At 37.2% G+C, this 18,516-nt stretch overlaps 1 protein-coding gene across 4 annotated transcripts in view; it reads right to left on the bottom strand.

The window, feature by feature from the left end:
* LOC114248713 (uncharacterized) overlaps positions 1-18,516 on the bottom strand; it is a 254,874-nt gene that overhangs the window by 154,268 nt on the left and 82,090 nt on the right. Inside the window, exon 1 of one of the 4 annotated variants that reach the window (XM_089730303.1) lies at positions 6,494-7,313. The exons of 1 other annotated variant lie outside the window; for it this stretch is intronic. The gene's annotated coding sequence lies outside the window, so the exon portion shown is untranslated. Of the gene's footprint in view, positions 1-6,493; positions 7,314-18,516 lie in introns of those variants that run through there. 2 more of the 4 variants (XM_089730306.1, XM_089730305.1) reach the window with 2 other exon arrangements.

Genomic DNA, 18,516 nt, shown 5'->3' with positions numbered 1-18,516 from the left:
CGAACACCCTGTATATATGGATAGAAGTTTAATGCAGTACTTAGTGCGAGTTTTTTAACGTTCTCGATAGCGTAAAAGTTTTATGCAGTCGGAACAGCGCTCCTAGCGGCAAAAGTAGGCAAACTTAGCACTGAGTACTTTATCGCGTTAATATTATAACTTTAAACGAGCAATTCTTGTATATTAATATATATGTAATCTGAATCTCGGAAACGGCTCCAACGATTTTCATAAAATTTATTATACAGGGGATTTCGGGGGCAAAAAATTGATCTTTAAAGCTACGATTTATTTTCAGAAAATGTTGTTTTTTCGTGTTTTCAATAATCAACTCTTCCCGACATTTATTGGCGAATAATAATACTATTTTTCTTAATTGAGGGCAACTAACCAAGATGGCGTTATCAAAAAACGAGCAAAGCTCGGTCATTATCTATTTTTTTTTTTTTTTTATTGCCTTTGTAGGCAGACGAGCATACGGTCCACCTGATGGTGAGTGGTTACTGTCGCCCATGGACTTCAGCAATGCCAGGGGCAGACCCAAGCCGTTGCCTACCACTTAATACTCTCCACAAGCCTCGTTTGAAGAAGGACATGTCATAGCGCTCGGGAAACACCGTGGAGGGGAGCTCATTCCATAGCCGGATGGTACGTGGCAAAAAAGACCTCTGGAAACGCACTGTGGATGACCGCAGTGGCGCCAGGTAGTATGGATGAACTCTACTCCGGTGGCGGGCGGTGCGATGGTAAAAACGAGATGCCGGTATCATTTCAAACAATTCCTCAGAGCACTCTCCATGGAACATACGGTACAAAATACAGAGGGAACCGAAGTCCCTCCGCAGACCCAGATTTAATTTTATATGTAACGTGTAAGAAATTACAGGTGTATTTTAACGTTTTTATGGTTTATGAAGTCATTTTTGAGACAGCACATGACGTCATTTCATAACGGAACCCTCAAGTTTTGATATTCCAATTTAAACGTAGACAATGTCGGAAAAAAAAAGTTTCATTAATCCACGTCGCGTGTCGTCTTGTCGTCAATTTTGTTGATGTCAGTCTTACGACTACAGTCTCAAAGCTTATATTGCTTTGGCACATTTAAGTCCGCCCACTCAGGTGCGTTGTGTTACGAACTATTTGTTTTCATTCGTCCCCACGGTTCGGATACCCCGATGTTCATCGTACCGCCCTGATTCCGGCCCAGAAATAAATGTTCTAGATTCAATTCCCAGCACAGTTCCTGTGAGGTTCTTAGGTTTTTCGCTGATTTTGAAGAGCTCTAAAAAGAACGAGGAAAAAAAGAGCGATATTTTTCCGTCGAAAGTACAAAGTAATATCGTAGCATACACTTCGAATCATTGAATTCCATTTTTATTTGATCGCGTTTTTTAATTGAAAAATCCGTAAAATTATTCTCAGAATCGCCTTCTATTTTTGTAAAAACGTGGCTGTAAGCCGCGTCCTGTGTCGTGTTCCAATCGAAAAACGAAAAGGAAGCTTGTATTCGTTAAGTCTCGTGACCGAAATACCAAAGCCGCGTTCCATATTCATAAACTAGCGACATGTTTCGAATTCCCTATCCTGGAGTCGCGGAATAAGACATTCGGTGTTGCCAGCAACGATAGATTATCTAAAAAATTAGGCCCCACGTCACAGTCATAAAATTTGTTCGTAAACTACACGCTGGTCTATGAATTTAATCATCACGTAGAACGAGCACATGAACCCCGGTAACCGTACTCGTTGAACTCGACAAAGAGGTCGACGTGCAACCTAATACCCATGCATCAGCTCGCTGAATTTCTCGCCGGATCTTCTCAGCGAATCGCGATTCCGATCCGGTAGTAGATTCATTCGCGAGGCAGTTGCTCTTGAGTTGTTAGGTCTCCTTTGGAGGCACTCGGGCAGCTGTTAGCAAATCCCACCCCTCCTGGCTGAGCCTTTGCTCGCCTACCTGCCCTGGTGAAACTGGAAAGGCCTACGGGCCATTAGTGAACCTCCAATCATAAAAAAAACTTGTTCTTGTCTCGAACGTGTTAGTGTTCTTTACTCGCACGAGTAAGTTTTTTTATCCTAACGGAAGAAAGTCTTAGCTCTGGACCATTGAGTGTGAGACTTCATAATTTTAATTCAAAATACACATAATTATGTAAACTTCGTTTCTTTCAATGTAGACTTCATTTATGATTAAATCTAGCTAATTTAACATCTGTGCTGGTAACACCACGACGTGTTCGACGTCCGTAGGTCTGCTGTTCTGCGACCGCGTCTCAGAGACCGTTATCTATTTTGACAACCATAGCTCTATTATAACTTTTAAACATTCGGATACAAATAAAAACTTTAAAATTGTAATCCTTAGGATTTGATTTGAAAACCACTGCATTACTCAAAACTAACAATTAACAATACTGTATTTTGAAATAATCGTTAGACACTGTGACCTATAAACTCATTGCCTTGATCCCAATGGTTGAAAAATATTTTTTAAATAGTGTTCCGTATACTGGAAAAAACCCACTCCTCGTTGTAAGAACAGACAAGGACAGCTATAGGCATCTCTGTCGCACCTCTGTCAAATCCTGTTTATTGTATTACGTCCATGGAAGACTTTATGGGTGTTCTGTATGGGTGTTGTATAGTGTATCCAAATATCGACGGGGTGAACGACCTCGTCTGATCGCCGGCACCTGCAATCGCTTCTCTGTTGACATAAGAACTGCCGGCGCCGCGTGACGTTCCACAGTGATAATGACTGCCGGCGCAATGTACTTGAGTTCTCAAATTTTTAGGAATATATCTCTATTTTTTTCACATATTTTTTTACGACATTTTTGAAGTTTGAAGTTACATTTCTACGGTTTCATTTTTCATTTCTTTCCTACGTTACACGATTCAATCGGTTGCGGTACGAGAAAGTGTTGTTTGTGAAAGTTCGAATTTGAAAATTATTTAAATCCGATATAAAAGTTCTGTTTTCGTTTTTATTATAAATCGGATTATGCTATCGAGTTACAAACGGAATGGTACAAATTCTGTATTGCGAGTTTATTACGTGGAGCGTGGGAATTGGGGGCGCGGCCTTGTCCCGATTTTAGATTGGCACATTTTTATCTTCTCTTTGAACTACGGCCAAACTGGACCCGATTTGATTGATGGAGGGTACATCAGAACCGATTAACAAGATAAGTAGATATCTGGCCGAGACGTTAACGCAGGTTCGACGTGTTGAACAATAGGAAGAACTAAGTGTTAGGTTTTTTCATATACCTTTCTAAATACAATTTTACATTTTAATCTCGAGTTTTTCGTTGTTCGTGACCTATGTAAAGTAATCAGATATTACATAATGAAAAAAAACAGATCAATTCGTAAAAGTAACTTCAATTGTGACTTGACAGTACTTCTTAACATTACAGGCAATTAAAACATAAGATTCATTTAAAAGATTGATTTTTCGGGTCCGTGCTTTCTTTAAATTACGGATTTAAGATCGACACTGTAAGAAAAACTACATGTAAAATAATCGCTCAAACAGAAATTTTTGACGGAGAAAATAATGGAAGAATCTTCTCAGGACGATGCATCCCAAATAATTATTTCCCGCTCGTTAACTTTATAAGCATTATTTGCATAATGACGTCATGCTTCGTTATTTGTCTTTATGGGCACGAACAAACAACTCTATAATAGCTGCTTACAGCTTAAATTCGATGTAACCTTAATACCAAACTGTACGGAAATCGATAGACCGAAATTCGATACACAAACAAAATATACATTCTATATTTATACAGACTATTTTCTTTTTTTTGATAAATTGTTAATTAATGCTAAATTCAAGTTTAACATTACAATCGCTTCAACAAACAGGCACTTTGGACGCCACTCGAATATGTTGCTACGTAATTTACAATTAGCGCACACTTTCTCTAATGCAAACGTAAGTAAGAGTGAGTTTATGTATTCCGCTTGCTTGAAGTGGATTACATACAGTTTCAATTTCGAGCGTTCCTTAAAGGATTTTTTCCTTTCAATCCCTTCAAACCAATACGCATTACTGCTTCACGGCAGAAATAGGCAGGCTGATGGTACCTAGCACGTGTGCGGGCTCACAAGAGGCCCTACCAAAGTTATTACGCAAATTATAATTTAGCGGCTTTGATTTTTATTACACGATGTTATTCCTTCACCGTGGAAGTCAATCGTGAACGTTTCTTAAGTACGTATTTCATTCGAAAAATTGGTACTTGCTTACAGGATTGGAACACCGTTGCATCGCTAGATACGAATGCACTGGACGTCTTATCGTTTAGGCCACGACCACTTCAAAGATCTATGCGGTTGTTACAAAATAGCTTCTAGAAACGCGCGAAGAATCTCGACGCGCTTTAGCATTTGATAAACTAGTACTTGTTGTGTAGTTAATGTACGGAGGTCAAGCATTTTAGTAATCCCTATTAATAGTTCGCGGTAATTTTAGTACTTTAATTAAACTTATTAGACAGAGACAGCAGATAACCTAGTACATTGTTTCTTAGACTTTAACCTATTGTTTATTTAAGTAGTATTATACTATTTAATTCTTCTAAGTAAATACGCGTTTTCTAAGGTACGCGTATTTCACACAGTATATCTTCTGAGAAGTGTGAACAACCAGATAATATATATGCCCTTCCACTATTAACAATTGTACTTCGATACTCTTAAATCATTTTAAGAGTATCATTTAAAGAGTGTTGATAATTGGTATTGATTTATGTTTGAATGATTACTATTTGAGATCTGATGAATTACGAACTCTTCTGTCTAGTAATAATATACTAGAGGTCCCGCAGTAGTCGAAATTCGACTATAATTAATTGGAATTTGTAAGTTTGTACACTATTATGATTGTATTTCATACTTCTAAAATCACAAATTTCGCTAAGACTACACTATAAAAAATATTAACAAAGACAAACAATATTTAATCTATTCTCAATTTGACAACAGACGCCAAGAACAAAAGTTTGACAATAAATAGTATGCACACGTGTGTGCGTCAAATACATGGTATGTAGTGTGTGTAATGTTTTCTTTATTGATTTAATGTATCTTTTATGCATTATTTAAAAAAAATATTAGCATTGTGCACTTCCTCTCTATATTCTCTATAAGTGTGGAAAATTTCATACCACTCCGTCTGCGCAATTTTCGTAAAAAGGGATACAAAGTTTTTGCTTCACGTATTAATATATAGATGAGTACAGTTGACACACGGTAGGAATAAATCGTATGGATGTGTGCTATCTCATTTTCTTGCGGACTAATTTAATGTAGATTTATATGCTTGTCTCTTTTTAACGTGGCTTTTTTCAATGACATTCAAAATTCATCGAATTTCAAATGACAACAAAGATGCTATGAAATTTTAAAATAAAAAATGAATGTATAGTTTTATTTTTGTTAAAGAACGGAAAACATTTATTAGAACCTTGCGCTGGTACATTGCATAGTAAACACAACGAAAGCCTTTTATCCAATGAACCGTATTAGCATAATTCCGTTGCATTGGACTTGGTCTTGAATAATTGAATTTGCACGCTTAGAGTAAGTACCTACTAGGCTTAAAATAAGTTGTTGACCCGATAAATGTTACGACCAATAAAAATGTTGTAAATAAATAATTGTTATAATATTTAGAAAATTAAATTATTTACCAGTTATTATAATGGTAATGGTAAATTTAAGATTAGTAGTAACTCTACCGTAGAGTCATTCGTAACATTTTTAAGATTTACGACCACTTGCTTATTTACTTTAAAATTGCTTTCACTAAAAGAATGCTGTTTTAATATCCCATCATATAGTAAACATTTATAGTTTAATTAATAAATAATGTGAAACTTTTTATACAATTTAAGTTGTTTTGTGTTATTTTTACTCTATTATTTCGTGACGTGTTTTGCACGTGAAAATAAATTCCAAAGTATTTATAAAACGTCTTGTACACAAATTGGAATTTAATATTTCATGAATCGAATTGGTATAAGTCGAATCCAGTGAAATGAATTATTTATTGTTGTACCTCACAAAGCCTTGTTCAGTACGCAGCCATCAAATAAAATTGTTATTTAAATTTTCTTACTACATCAGAATTAACTGTGTCGTAAATACGCTGATTGATTTTTTTTTTACTGACTTTCAATTTCTATTTTGAATTAATAAATGTCGTATCTATATATTAATATCAAATAATGAGTGAATCATGCCATATAAAATAATTCTCGACACGAGTGACCGCAATATGGCCAATCGGGACGAGATATGATTTCGAGCCACAACAAATCAGCTGTGTGTATGTAGTATGTCGGCCGAGCGCGCCCGCCAGCGGCCCGCACTCCCTACTCTCTATCACTAACAACTTTCCAACTCGCACGCGATAAATATTCAGCAGCCATTCAGTCAACAGCTCTCACTACTGGCATAACAGAGATGTACCCACCTAAATACAGTTTGGACTCAATTTTGACGACCCGCTCTCGCCCGCTGCTCAAAACTTTGTTGACATTGGATTCTTCAGTCTACTCATCCGTCACTGCACATCCGCATAGGTTAGCAATATTCACGTTTTCACTGTCACACAACAGGCGGACGGCCCGCCAGAGTTACGGCGCGCACCAGCACAGTTTCGAAAAGTCAGTGGCCACGGCTGCAGCGAGTTCGTCGACGTCCGCTGTCAACGCGGCGCGAGGTGAAACCGCTGAGGGCCGAAACCGAGCGAGGACGGAATGACCTCCGAGCTCTCGAGCGTGAGAGCCGCCGAAGCCTGAATGCTAGCAGGTGTACTGCGAGAAGCGTAACAGAGAGCCGAGAGAGATTTCGGATACGAAACAACGCGCGTGAGTTGCCGCCGCCGACTGACGGGGCGCGCCGCGACGAGCCGTGGCACACTAGCACACGCGCGGTAACGCACACTCGCGCACCGCACGCCGACACGGAGCCCCGCTCTTTGCTTCAACAAATCATCCAAACAGATTTTAAAGTCTCAAATACCGCATTTGACTTTAAAATCTCAAACGGCTCGTATTAAACGAAGCGAACTGGTAGAGTGGATCTTACAAAAATAAAATTTTGCTTTGTTTCTGTGGACATTTACGTTGCGCAGTGAATGGGAAACGCGTGTGGAAACACAGATAGAGCGCATGCGCCACGCACACTCTGGACTACCGTATTACTGGAAATTCGAATTAATAGGCTTCATTGTTTTTCTGGTGATGCAGATTGGCAGACGAGCTTACGGCTCGTCCGATGCTAAGATGTTTAACGGAGTCCGTAGACACTCCAACAAGACCGTGCGATGGCCCACTGTTGAGTGATTATTTTCTTCTTTTTGTTTTCAAATACAGACAATCAAATGGCGCAACTGATGGTAATATTTAACGTCGTTAATAGACTTCTATAGTGACAAGTGTTATATCTACCACGACTTAAATCTACGAATATGTAATGGAACAAAATATCTGGAGCTAACGCCTTGCCTCAACGGTTTTCTGTACCTTGTACCTATCTACTGTGTAACTCTACCACACGAATACTTTATGCACATACACTTTCATTTTTACTATAAAAGTGTTCTTGAGTAGTCGTTGTAGGTGGGTTCATCTAAGTTTATATGAATATACGAATATTTATTGGTACTCCCAATAGAGCATGTTATACTCGACTCTATCAATTTACATTTTAGCTAGATTCAGAATAAAAGATATTTCACAAAAGAAGGACTTGACTACGTATGCCGGATGTCATACCTGTAAGTCTAAAGACGCTTTGAATATCTAGTCAATCTTTACTTGATTTGATTATGTTGGATTAGGTATGTAACACATACAGCAAGCTTACGAACGTAATATCTCGATATATTTTTTTATATTCCTTTGCTCGGGGACGAGCTCATGGCCCAGCTGATGTTAAGTGGTTACTGGAGCCCATAGACATCAACAACGTATTTCATTAGAAACATTGATATCTGCGGCATTCGAACATCGTTGCCTCTCTTGATACGAATGCACCGGGGGGGGACTCATCCTATAAGATTTATGTATTTTTTAGGTTGAGCGATAGTAACGGGCAAGCGTGACCGAAATTCAAGCAGGAAAATTGAACCTGAGTTGTTGGTGACAATAGATATTGTCTTCTTCTTCTTGCCTTTATAAGTAGCCCAGTAGGGTCCTAAGTAGGGTTAGCGAAACATCTCCCCTCTGCCCGCCCAGTCAGGGCTATGAAACGTCATCTCTGCACTCACACGATATTCAAGATCTTCCCAGCGTGAAACGCATATCCTGATTTTTTATATTATCTGTGCATTTTTTACTCAATCACAACTTTGGCGCCTTTTTTTACAAATGTTCAAATAATTTATCAAATTATTATTGTCGGACTAAAAAAATATAATATCAAATATGACAAACCGACTTATTATTTGTCTCGAGCGTGGACACACTTTTCTCTCGTATTCTTTCATACTGTCCATCCAAGTCTTTTTAGGATGAATCCTCATACTAGAAACTGTATAGAAAAAAAAAAAAACTTAGCCGAATAAATTAGTTCATGGTCCATTTAATGTCGACTAGTCACCGGATTTTATACACATCTACCCAGGTGATTATACTAGCCGTTTTATCAACGCAATGGACCAATCTTGTCTTAAGGTAGGCAGGTGCATTCAACGTGGGTTCTGGTAACCTTATGGCCTCAGGTGGGGAGTCTTGAGGTCACCTGTTTCAATTACAATGCTCCCTACACATTTCCCAGTGTCGATTAGCCTTGAGTGGAGCCCGCACTGAAGTAGAAATTTGCGTCTCTAGTGATGCCTTCACTACGCCTGCTATTAATAAACGAGTTCAATGGAACATCTATTTGCGCGATTCATGGCATCACAACTAGGCATTGTGATGACCTTGCTTACGTCGCGCGAATATTGATTGTGAGATTTACATGGAACTTGACGAATTCGGTAGGGGTACCGTAAGCCCTCACTTGTAGGTAACATCAAACTTTTTATAAGGTTCGAAGTATGGAACGATGCAAACCAATTGAAACTGCACTTTCATGACTCAATCAATAGAATTCGAATTTAAGCTGTGTGTCCTATTAATTTAGAACTAGTGGTCCCGCAGTAGTCGAAATTCGAATATAATTAATTGAAATTATAAGTTTGTACACTATTATGATTTTGTTTTCAAATCTATTACTTCTATAATCACAAATTTCGCCAAGACTACACTATAGAAAAATATAATAAAGATAAACAATATTTAATCTATTCTCAATTTGACCACAGACGTCAAGAACAAAAGTTTGACAATAAATAATATACATGCGTGTTGCGTCAAATACATGGTAGTGTGTCTAATGTTTTGTTTATTGATTTAATGTATTTTTTAGGCATAATTTAAATAAATATTAACATTCTGCACTCCTTCTCTATATTCTCTATAAGTGTGGAAAATTTCATACTCCTCCGTCTGCGCAATTTTCGTAAAAAGGGATACAAAGTTTTTCCTTCACGTATTAATATACTTATATAGATAAAAGGTCAAATTAATAAACATGCCTACTAAAATGAATAATGAGATATTTTATTCGGAAAGCCTACACAGATGAAACAGGTATTTGAAGCTCGGCTTCCGATTAACCTAATTTGACACCGAACTTATTTTTAGACGCGTCTTGTTAGATGTAATTTACAAGATTAAACACTGTATACGTTATCCTAATAAGCTGAAGACATAGGAGCTCTAACCAAGTAAATATAGACATGGCGGTTTGATGAGATAATAAGGGCACGACTGATCTCATGTTAAGTGATCATTATGGCTCATGGATACTATTGAACGTAGCTGTCGCGGCAGTTGGGGGGGTTTTATTATTCCAGGTGGTTATATACCATAGTGTTGCTGCAAAGTGGTCATATATTCCGGTTCACAGAGTGGAGTAACCGTTATATAATTCAATTGAGAGTTTTACCTCATATCTAAAAGGACGAACATTTATATTTTTATATATAGCTGCGAGGTACATAGTACCTATTGATATACCTGTGTTTGTTCATCCAGAACGAACAGCAAAAAAGGATACGTCTATAATTACAGTACATAAAATAGTAAGTAAAGCAGTACGTAAAACACGATACATATTTTAGGGGCATAATAAAAATAACATTTCGTTCGTCATGTGCCGATCAACAGGACACATTCAAACGGTCGACAAGGATAGGTCACCACGCCAGAGGTGGTCGTCCGGGATGCCAATCTTCACTTCCGCCGGCGCCCGGATCATTGCCAGAAACACTTAGGGGAAAGTCAAAAGATCTCAATTACAGTGAACATAATGTTATTCATTCGGTTTTATGATAATGCCTTGTGCGCCAAATATTACGCCGGAATAATAAAATATACATTGTTCATATTCTTTGCCTCAATGCTCAAATTCTTTTTTCTTTTTAAATAGTTTTAAATAGTTGTTTACAATATTTTTTCACTTAATTTATTTAATACGAATTGAGAAGTGCCTATCGAACCACGGGCATTTTAGAACTTCGCAGGAAAAGACATATATATATATATGCACATAATTATATGCATATATGTCTCATGACAAAAATGATCATAGCAAATTTTATTCAAAATAATTTCTATTGACAGTTACATGACGTTATTTAACCATATATAATATTGTATTTTTTTTTAAATTTTCTATCGAAAGTTGACGTATGTGGTCGAAAATTTTAAGATATATAAAGCTTAATATACATAAATTAAGCGTCTATACTTAGTACATATACATATGTACGTATACAGTACATGCCTTACATTTCATTCATATTTGTATTCGTTTTAATTGATGAATTTGAACGGTAATTGAATATTTTTTCAATGATTACATTTGGACCAGTTTCTGCAATAAATGGTTTAATTTAATTAATTAATTTAATCATTCATGTTTGTGTAACTCCTTTTTTTCTTATATCATTCGTCATTTTTTGTAGCGTCTAAAACTAAATTATTATTTCAAACTTTTTTCTTGAGATAGAGCCAATATTAGTGTATGTCTGTCTGTCAATTACGTGACAGACGAAAGTAAATGTTTTTTTTTTTTTTTTTTTTATCTGCACGCAACCCTACACTGCCTAGTTTGAATTGCAGTTTCAGTTTCAATATATTAGAGTGAATTAGAGGAAATGCGAACGAACTCACTTTATTAGTTTCATTAATATTTTTCACCGCGTCCTATTTCCTTACTATTTCCATTCAATTATATTTCAAAAGCGAATTGTCTATGAGACAGATAAAACTCTTCAGACATTACATTAACTGAAATCTCATTATCTCGATCTTTCCGCCTACAAATATTTGATAAAAATTCTCCTACAATATTTATGTAACGACTTATTTTCCAAAAATGTAAAGACAGTAACGGTATTTTTGCAACATCCAAAATAGTATGATCATAAATAAAACTAGATCAAGTTGGCACTACGTGCCTTGAAAGGCTGATGGTAAATCTTTCCTGTGCGACGCCGACAGCTTTGAGTTCATCTGATTGCTTTTGATGGACAATTCGACATAAATATTTACGGCGCTACTCGCTGACGACAAAACAAGCGTTGTACATAATCGGTGAACTACAATTTACAAGTGACATTGTAACAAACAGTCATAACACTCAAACGCGCGGGCTACTTGTGAGATAAGATATTTTCACGCGATTGTGTGCAGATGAATGACGAGGGGATCCACATACATGCGGCATCGTTCACAAAGGCAGTGGACTTGCGAAGCGTAAGGGTACAGCCGCCTCGTCACATTAAGATTCAGTCAATGACCGGTCGAAGGATGTCAAATAATTTGGATACTTCATAAACGCGCTCATTAAACTACCTTCTCGGTTTCTGACTCACATTCGGTATCCTGCTGGCTCGTTATGGGCCATTTAATAATGTAATAATTAAATCATGAGTCGGCGTTGGTCTTTTTGTATTTGTTGGCGCGATTTTATTTACGAACACATTCTGATCGTTGTTTAATTAGAGAAACAAAAAACTGTAAGCTATCTCAGTTTTTTTATTTTATTTTATTAACTTTTTTATAACTCAATGTTTTTTAGAATTAATTTTACGTGTGGCCCGGGGGCCTTTCCAGTTTTACCAGGATAGGTTGGCGACGAGCACGAGTTCAGCCTGAAGGGTTGAGACTCACTAACGGCTACCCGAGAGCCTCGGAAGGAGATCTAACAGCCCAGGGGTAGCTGCTTCGTGAATGCTTCTATTACTAGATCAAAATCGAGACCCGTTGAGAAGACCCGGCGAGAAACTCAGCGAGCTGAGGTATGGGTTAGGTGTCACGTCAAGCTTTTTGAAGAGTTCGACGATTATGGTTCACTCATTGTTTTTTTTTTTCTAAAATCTCAAGTATAGTTACAACGGCTGCCCTACCCTTCAAACCGAAACGCATTACTGCTTCACAGCAGAAATAGGCAGGGTGGTGGTACCTACCCGCGCGGACTCATAAGAGGTCCTACCAACAGTAAGTATGCAAATTATATGTAATTGTATGTAAGCGATCGACACCTGCGAAATATATTTAGTCCTTTTTTGACGAGCAGTGAGGCGCCTGCTCAACCCACGTCAGTTTCCGCCCACGTTATAACAACAATGTCAACCAATGAACTGTGAAACGTGAATTCATACTTCCACATACATACCTCCACAATTAAAATGATTTTTCGATTTACAATTTGCATTTTACTTCGTAGCAGCGCTTTTCTACGCTTTCAGTATAAATAAGTCGTTTGTGTGATAATGACGGGCGGCGTCCTTCGTTGAAGTGCTCAAAGCATTTCCTAAGTCTTAATTAGTCGAACATATTGTTACTTCAACTAAAATTGAGACCATCGCAACGATTGGTATTTGAAAACCTACCAATGGTTTAATATACTAAAGCTTTTATTTGCGGCAGATAATTTATTTAATTTTGATCCGCTATAATGCTATTTTGTAACATAATTTTCGTCTGAATGCAGTTTTATACTGATTTAACTTATATATGTTGGCATTTACTTGTATGTTTGGCTCCAGTAACTTAACCAGTGGTTGAGCTGTCACCATTACGCAATAAAAAAACAAAAAAATACATTTTCGCTTGTGCTAAATAATTATTTAGTGATTAACTGTATTGCTTGATATGGTTGCTTATTATTGTTTATCCGTGGTATAGTGTATTGTAAGCTCTGACAGGGATTGCATCCATCTTGCTTGTTTCTGCCGTGAAACTGTCACGCGTTTCGTTTTGAAGGGTGAGTCCAAACTTCGTCTTCAAATGTAAGTGATGGCATACATATATAACAATGTCTTTGGGCTACGCCAACTTAACATCAGGTGGACTCTTTCACCAATTTATGTAGTGGTAAAAGGTATATAGTTTTCGAAATGCGAACACTCATTATGCCGGTTTATTTAGCATAATTTATTTAGTCTTAGTATGAATGAATAAGGCACTCACAAATAAGATTATGTGCTACTGTTTTTACGAAAATATTTCTTTAAGAACTGGTCGTAAAATGTTATATATATATATAAAAATGAATTGCTGTTCGTTAGTCTCGCTAAAACTCGAGAACGGCTGGACCGATTTGGCTAATTTGTCTTGAAGGTCTTGAGTCTTGTGGAAGTCCAGAGAAGGTTTAAAAGGTAGATAAATATGAAAATACTAGGAATTAAATAAAAATAAAATTTTGTTTTTCCTTTGATGTGTCCCCCGTTGGACGTATTCCTTTTGTTTGTTTTAAGTTTATTTTATACAAAAGTTTAGGTTTTTTATTTATTGATTGAGACACTACGAAGTTTGTCGGGTCACCTAGTAACCTAATATTTACATTAGAAAACAACACCAAATCCTTATTGAAGCGATTTATCAAAAACTAGATGCACTTTCATTTGATTTTGTTACCGAGAAATAATATTTAAATTTGAGAAAGTTTTCTGCGTTCAATCTCAATGAACCTAGCGAGATCCATTATATTTTAATAGGAAATGTAAACAAGTTGCACTAGACTCGCCTATCGCTTGACTGGCGCAAGTAGGATTTCCTTTTTAGACGTTTACTCGACCAGGATCGGGTTAGTGGGCGAGCGACTGTTTGTAATAACGCAGTAAATCTTGAAACGAATTAATGAATTGATATCCCATTCCAGTTTTCACAGTCATAAACTGTAACAAATAAAAAAAACGTGTGGCACTCGGTAACTGCCGCGGTAAAGCTATTGCATAGCATTTTTTATCAACTTATGCAATTATAATTGGACAATGAAGATTTAATATTAAAACAATATAAAACTAGACCACGCTATATTAAACATTAATAAAAGCAAAACTTTAACTGTCCCCTTCACACTTATAAGCTAGACCGCGCGAGAGAGAGATGGGCAGACTTTTCATGATGCGCATGCAGTGTGACGTCACGCCACGCGCTTAATGACAAACACTACACAAGCGCAACGTGTGAATGTGTTGAACGCGAGCTATATGGTAGGCGGAGTGAGGGGTGTAAGGTTTTTCTCGTTACGGAATTTCATCATTACAGTAAGCCGCGCTCAAAGCCCGCGATAAAAGCTATGCAATAGCTTAAAATAGAAATATATTTTCAGATATAACAGAGTATTACAAGTTACACTACCTAAGACATCAAAATATGACAGATTGCCACATACCCATGAAGCAGGCTTTTTGGAATATTGGCCATTTGAAACACAATTTATGTACGGTCGGCAATAAATTCAAATTTCAAAGGAATTTTATTTAAAGAATATGGAATTCTGCTTTTAAGTTGATTCATTTGTTAATGATTAGTGTTTTGTTTTCACTACCTATATCTCAAATTTTTTTCATCATTATAGTTAGATAGACACGATAAAAATACGAGTAATTATGTAAAACGAGTTCTATTGCATTGGCAATGCCGCACAAACAGCTGACAGTGTTAATGACGTGAACAAAGTGAAATCTACAAACATACAAACGAAAGCACAACTCATTGTTGGTTGAAGCGCGTCCGAGTTAGAAATTTTGATCTAAAAAATTAACCTCGTGGTCACCAGAGAACTAAAATTGACAATGAAGAATTAAAGACGATAGTGGAAGCTCATTATGCTCAACCTAGCACTGTGCTACCACAACATTCGACGTTAGCACCAGAACAACATTGTTCCATTTGCATCAAATTGAGAAGATAAAAAATATTGATAAATGGGTGCCGCACGAACTGAAAGATCGCCAGCGCGTTGTGTTGCCTAACAGACACAGAAATGAAGGGATTTTGAACCGTATTGTCACTTGCGATTGATTCTTTTTGATAATCTTCTTACTAAATGACACCAGCACTATTGCGGATGTGTGTTGCGATCAACTGGACACAAAGATCGCAAATCTTAGGCCAGCCTGGGTTAATGATGGTCTCTAAGTCACCAGACCTAGGGTTGGAAGTTTGGCGTCATTCAACTCTTGCGGATCTTGCATCGACTGACCTCTACTTTTTCCAGTTTGGCCAGCTTCTTGAAAAATGCCCTTGAAGAGTTTGTTGGCTACATGTGTCTTTTTTTTTTTTTTATAACAACTAAGAGGCAAACGAGCAAGACGGGTCACCTGATGGTAAGTGATTCACCGCCGCCCACGGTCACCAGCGTTTACGCCAGTGCGTTGCCTAGCCTTCAGGTAAGAATATGCTCTTTTCTTGAATAACCCAATGTCGCAGTTGTTGGGGAAGACCACTGATGGCAACGAATGGCAATCTTCTTCCAGAATGGCATTAAAAAGTTATCACGGTACTGGTAGAAATGCATCGATACTATGAAAGCGTATTTTGCTTGATAGATTTTTTGTTGTTGGTAGAAGTGATTTTTATCTTTCTTTAAATTAAACGCAATTTCGTAGGTAAAGAATCTAATATTTTGAATTTTATACACATAATCAAATTTCTGAACTTAAATACAATGATATAACTATAGAGTTTCTAACCCATTAAAGTTTGTTCTAGTGGTAACTTTGACTGGTGCACATACTATGGGCTTCCTTTTCAATTTTCAGGAAACTACACCTTGTTATAGATATTTGGCATAGTTTGAGTGTATTTGTTTTTATCTCGTATGTATCTCTTACTCTCTCTCTCTCTCTCTCTCTCTCTCTCTCTCTGCATGCATAATATAAGAGAAAATCTTTTGGGGCCATGGGGTGTGGAAATCTTTCTAGTATATTTTTCACGTAGGATTTAAAATTACCCTTAGATCTGAACGCCTTTGAGTTCCATTCTATAAGCCACTTTTATAACATGAAAATGTCTATCCGAAAACTTTGTGGCTCTGTGCACTACACGCAGCTAGTTAAACATTGTAATTCTACAAATTATTCTGTGCCACAAATAGTGTTGGCCATACTTCACTCATTCGCCGTCATAATTACAAGCAGGAAGTAATCATTAAAACCTAAGTATAAACAAAACTATGAAACAATGTTGCGCAGTGAGGGCGCTGCGGTAATTAAATGTTTGCACAGAAAACTTATCGAAAATAAACTTAAAATGAACGCATTCGTATTAGGAGTAAGTGCAAATACTAAAGTAGCTAAGTTGTGGGTATTCGTATTTTTTTTTTATTGCTTAGATGGGTGGACAAGCTCACAGCCCACCTGGTGTTAAGTGGTTACTGGAGTCCATAGACATCTACAACGTAAATGCGCCACCCACCTTGAGATATAAGTTCTAAGGTCTCAGTATAGTTACAACGGCTGCACCACCCTTCAAATCGAAACGCATTACTGCTTTACGGCAGAAATAGGCAGGGTGGTGGTACCTACCCGTGCGGACTCACAAAAGGTCCTACCACCAGTAATAATTCGTATATAGATAATATAGAAACATAAATAAGTAGACGAGGGATTCTGCCAGTCACCAAAGACAACTTCGTCTTGACAAATATAATAGTATCAGATAAAATGATATATAAAGAAATTATTCTCGTATTTACTTTTGACATAGAATTTGTAAAGACTACATCACAACGTATTTTTTTCGAAAACAATTTGTGAGCCGGAAGTCTGAGTTTTTAGATTCAAGGTGATAATCTGAATTCCGTAATGAAATAAAGAATGAGCTGTGAATATTACTTCCGGTGAAAATGCCGCTATTTAGTTAATTATCAGAAAATTAAAATTAAATAAAAAAATGTATTTTTGTGTTATCAGCAATTATTTAATGTTCGTACTGCGATTTTCGTTGTACAATGTATCGAGGTAAGAAACACTTGTGCAAAGAAAATACATATAATATATTAGGTCGATTAAGTGACACCATTTATTACGGTAAGAAACAAATTTCATCGTATATTACATTCATTTGTAACCGAATCTTTCATACACTGGTGGTAGGACCTCTTGTGATCATCACTGGTGGTAGGACCTCTTGTGAGTCCGTCCGGGTAGGTACCACCACCCCGCCTATTTCCGCCGTGAAGAAGTAATGCGTTTCGGTTTGAAGGGTGAGGTAGCCGTTGTAACTATACTGAGACCTTAGAACTTATATCTCAAGGTGGGTGGCGCATTTACATTGTAGATGTCTATGGGCTCCAGTAACCACTTAACACCAGGTGGGCTGTGAGCTCGTCCACCCATCTAAGCAATAAAAAAACAACAAAAAAAAACACGCAATCAATGTACACGCTTTTTTTTTTTTTCATAACTGAAATATTGCTATGTTGATTATTTTACAGATACCTGTACAATAAAACACGTGTAATTAAGCGAATTTAAAATACCGGATATATTCTAAAACGGCGTGTAAGAAGGCCACGATACAAGCACGACCTAGAGAGGTGAACAAACGTCCGATATAGTGGAGTTCAACCCAAATTTTTGACCTGATTCGATGTAAAAACGACGCCCGAGTTCAACAACCCCGCGTTTGACGTAACACTAGTCACTGGATAGACAAACGAAACGAGGCGCGGAATGCAGTCAGTTTTTTAGCTTTCTTCGGCTACAAACTAACGGGAATGGTCTCGCTTAAGGGTACATACACACTCGGATGTACGACCGTGACCCATGAAAATTAAAGCCGCACACGTATACGATTTAAAGTTCATTGACTTCTTGATAACGTACTATGATATTTGATATGCTTAATGGTGGGCTTAATTTTCGTTTATTTGTTTATACACCGCAACGCAGACAAAGTGGCGGTTATATTTGGAATGTTTTTTTTTTCATGCGTAAATTTTTGCAACATCCTTGACGAATTAGGTTAAAGAGCATTTACAATGTTATACTGGTCGTCAAATTGACATATGCCTAAATGGCATGGGCTTCATGCCAAAAAGTCGAAATAAAGGTGACAACACTGACTAGCCCGCAAGAATAGAAACACCCTATTTATAATGTCAGGCTGATTGGGGACGAATGTTTAAAATTTTAGCTACTCCACA

This window comes from Bombyx mandarina, chromosome 10, assembly GCF_030267445.1.
Source record: "Bombyx mandarina strain Sakado chromosome 10, ASM3026744v2".
In the NCBI taxonomy this organism is placed as follows: domain Eukaryota; kingdom Metazoa; phylum Arthropoda; class Insecta; order Lepidoptera; family Bombycidae; genus Bombyx; species Bombyx mandarina.
The sequence above is the reverse complement of the archived record's forward strand: the minus strand, read 5'-3'. Positions and strand labels throughout refer to the sequence as shown.